The sequence below is a fragment of the Xenopus laevis genome, chromosome 3L (genome assembly GCF_017654675.1).
Source record: "Xenopus laevis strain J_2021 chromosome 3L, Xenopus_laevis_v10.1, whole genome shotgun sequence".
Classification (NCBI taxonomy): domain Eukaryota; kingdom Metazoa; phylum Chordata; class Amphibia; order Anura; family Pipidae; genus Xenopus; species Xenopus laevis.
Window position 1 is genome coordinate 157643400 of NC_054375.1, and position 4536 is coordinate 157647935.

Below are 4536 nucleotides of genomic sequence, written 5' to 3' on the forward strand. Positions count from 1 at the left end.
AAACCCAAATCCTTCTAGTTTTTTGGGCTTATTTGCCATGATAACTTTAAACTGAGATTGGTGCCTCTCCCATTGACTTATACAAGACCTCTACAGGTCTGAGATTTCAGATTTTCGAATTCTGGGTTTTTGCAGAATTGGGGTATAATAAATTTAGAAAAATTTGAGTTTTGCACCAAAAAGCTAGACCAATAAAATTTGAGGAATAATAAATAACCCCCAAAGACACAATTGTACTGCCAATGAGAAGCTGTTGGGCGATGGTATCCCACATAAAGTTAACTAACAGCGAATCACAGCCCTTACATGTCAACTCTTTCTTTATTGAAATGCATTGTTGCAAGAGATGAATCTTGTATGTTTAGCATTTTAGACATGGGAAAAGAGATACTCCTAGTTATTACCAAATGATGGGTATGTGTACAAAATGTATTTTATTTTACTAAATGCTTAATGTGACTCTTACAATAACATATATTCAGGCTGTCAATTTATTTTCTGTACCACTTTACATATTTTCTAAGGGTTTCTCTGATTTCTTTCTTTTTCAAGCTGTATATTATGGGATTCATAAATGGCGCAATTACAACGTAAAAAATAGATACAAACTTCTTCATATTAGCAGTAGAAGGGTTTTCTTCAGCTGGACTCATATAAACAATGCTGAGAGTCCCATAATATGTGCACACAACAGTTAGGTGTGAGCTGCAGGTAGAGAATGTTTTATTTCTTCCAGTGTTGGAATTCATCTTGAAGATGGTTATGAAGATACAGACATAGGTTCCAATGATGAAAATAAATGAAACCGTTATTATGACAACTGAATATACCAAATCAAAAAAATGTTAATACAGATGTCTGATGTAGAAAGTGATACAAGTGGGCCAAAATCACAGAAAAAATGGTCAATTTGGTTAAAGCCACAGAAATCCAATCTGTACACCAAAATCATTTCCCCAGTTACTAAAACAAAGGCTAATAACCAACACAAGAGACAGACATCAAGGCTCATGACTGATATATAATGCAGTGGGTAACAAATTGCAAGGAATCTATCGTAGGACATTATTGCAAGCAGAAGACATTGCACATTAGAAAGACCAAAAATATAAAGTTGACATTTACACCCATCTAGAGTTATAACCATTTCTTCATTGAGTATGATATGTAACATCATGGGAACAATATTGGTTGTAAGCAGAACATCTGCTAATCCTACATGTTTCAGAAACAAGAACATCGGAATCTGAAGATGTTCATTAAATGACACGATAAGAATATAATGAGAACATTGCCACATAATATCACAATATAGAGTAAAAGAAACAGTTTGAAAAGTGGAATTTTAAACTTGTTGAAATCATGGAAACCCAGATGGATATCAGTTATTACTGTTTTATTGTACAGTATGTACACATGGCCAGTTAGTAGAAGCTCTTAACCCTTTCCCTGCCAGCCGTTTTGTCCTAGATGCGAACATCTACTGCCAAGCACTTTTTAGATATTTTGCACTCTTTCACTTTAAGGGCCTTTTAGTTTACCCAGGAAAACAATATATTGTTTTTTTCAGGACAACCTGAACTTTCAAAATATGCAAGAATTTTGGTGTAATTCTACTTCTGTAAAAAAATATAGGCTTCTAAGTGTCCAATAAAATGAAAAAAATCATGTTTCACAAAGAACAATCACATATATCAGAAACATCATTTACTTTATGTATGAGAACACAGCTTATTTGGAAAGGTCTATGTCTCCTGAATGCAGCAATACCAAATATATATAGTTTTATGGATATTTCTCACTTGCATAGATCAAAATCTACAAGCAGTACACTACCAAATTTCCAAAGCACCGCTCCCCAAACGGCATACTTCTGATTTCAAGGCCAAATATTCCACTAACAGTAGGTTTACCCTAGAAAACTACCCATTATTAGAAAGAACAGATTCTGGTGAATCAAAAATGGGTAAACATATCGTTGTACTCCAAACTACCAAGTTGCAATTGTTTCCTAAAGTTATAATGTTTTATAGAAATTGGTGATTTTTTTGAAAAATTACCTCAAAGGTTCCAATCTACAGAATCATATCTCCCACACATCATTAGGTATCAATGTAAAACACCCCAAATATGAAAGCCTGGGGTCCACTGAACAGTTTGATGCCCAATATGTATAGGTGTACCCAAGCATGTGGCATACCTAAAATGTAGACACCTCATTTGCTCTACTGTATCAGTTCTGTAATTCCAGATACTGCAAAATCAACACATTTACATCGTTTGGGGGGGGGGTAAAAGTAAAAAAAAAGTAAGTTCACCCTAGAAAACCATATATTTTCGGAAAGTACACATTCCCACAAATCTAAATTGGGTATGCATGTCTTTGTACTCCAAAGTACCAACCCGCAAACCATTCCTAAATTTGAGGATTTTGGTGACATTTCCAAAAATCACCTCAAAATTTCTACCCTGCAGCATCGTATTACCCACATACTTTTAGGTATCAAGCAAAATCACCCCAAATAAGCCTAGGGTCCTCTGAACAGTTTGATGCCCAATATGTATAGGTGTACCCAAGCACGTGGCATATAGGGGCCCCAAAAGGAAGACCCCCATATGGTCTGTCATTTCAGGTACAGCAAAATCAACACATTTACATCGTTTTGGGGGGGTCAAAAGTAGAAAAAAGTAAGTTCACCCCAAAAAACTATATATTTTCGGAAAGTACACATTCCCTCAAATCTAAATTGGGTATGCATGTCTTTCTACTCCAAAGTACCAAGCCGCAAACCATTCCTAAATTTGGTGATTTTGGCGGCATTTCCAAAAATCACCTCAAAATTTCTAGCCTGCAGCATCGTATTACCCACATACTTTTAGGTATCAAGAGAAATCACCCCAAATATGAAAGCCTAGGGTCCTCTAAACAGTTTGATGCCCAATATATATAGCTGTACCCAAGCACGTGGCATATAAGGGCCCCAAAAGGAAGACCCCCATTTGGTCTGTCATTTCAGGTACTGCAAAATCAACACATTTACATGGTTTTGGGGGGGACAAAGGTAGAACAAAGTACGTTCGCCCCAGAAAACCATATATTTTTGGAAATTACACATTCCCGTGAATCCAAATTGGGTATGCATGTCTTTGTACTCCAAAGTACCAAGTCGCAAGCCTTTCCTAAATTTGGCGATAAAAGCAACGGTTTTTACATTTCTGAAAATTGCCTAAAGATATTGCAATTGGCCGCATTTATCTCATCCAACTTCTTACATACAATTGTAAAACACCATAAATATTGATGCCAAGGGTCTACTGAATAGTTTTATGCCCAATATGCATTCATATCCCAAGGCAGCTGGCATGTGCGGACCCCAAATGTAAATAGTGCATATGAGTTTTCTCTGCTGCCGATTCGCCTTCTGTAAACATAGATCCTTGACTTCATATTATGTCACTCAAGACCCTCCTAACAGCAAAGACCCCCCAAAACCAAATGTTTTTGGGAAGTACACATTCTGACGAAACCAACCAAGATAAAGATGTCTTTCTACAGCAAAGTACCAAACTGCAAAGCTTTTCTAAACATAGAGATTTTTACATTTCTGAAAATCGCCTAAAAATGTTGCAGTTTGCCACATTTATCGCACACAATGTTTAACGTACAAAGAAAAATCACCCTAAATATGGATGTCAGAGGTCTACTGAATAGTTTGATGCCCAATATGCATAGATTTATCAAAGTATGTGGTGTGTACGGGCCCCAAATGAAAAACGTGCCTATGAATTTTCACGCTGGCCATCTAAGCTGCTGAAAAGAGAACCCCAACTGTGCGTTATGTGCCATAAGACCCCCAAACTGTAAAAAGACCCCAGAAAACCATATATTTTTGGAAAGCATATATTCTGACGGATCAATCTAAGTAAAATATATCTTTCTATACCAAAGCACCAAACATCAAAACTATACTAAAGATACATAAGGAACAATAATGCAGGGATAAAATTGCAATAAAAACACAAAAATTGTGCAAATCAATGAAATAACAAAATAACTGCACCGACAGTGTAATTAGTGGCCGAAATCGATTATCCAATAGTCACGCTGCTGAAATAAACAGTTTTTAGGGGTAAAAAAAACACAAATTGGTGAAATGAAAAAGTAAAAAAATAAAATGTGTATACATGTGTGTACACTTCCAAGAAGTGTAAAATGAAAAATGCAAAAAAACGTTTTTTTTTATTTTTTTTAACTAAAATATGTGTGTATGTGTGTATAATGTAGGTAAGTGTATGTAAGTGTGTTAAATAAAGGCCACTTACCGTTTCGGGGTGATCTGAGAGCTGGAGAAGTGCTTAGAGAAGCTATCTGCAGAGTCACAGCAAGCAGGAAGTGTGTGGGCCTCGCTGGAACACGAGGTGAGCAGGAGGAAGCAGTGCAGCAAGGCAGACACGCGATTTGCTGTGTCTTCCTCTTTTAGGTCGGCCCTGCGACAATCCTGTTGCAGGACCGACATGACAGCCCCCCAGCCTCGT

General features: G+C 36.7%; 1 pseudogene; it reads right to left on the bottom strand.

Annotated features, from left to right (window-relative positions):
• Window positions 1-491: 491 nt before the first annotated feature.
• On the bottom strand, window positions 492-1395 carry LOC108710491 (annotated as a pseudogene).
• Window positions 1396-4536: the final 3141 nt, after the last annotated feature.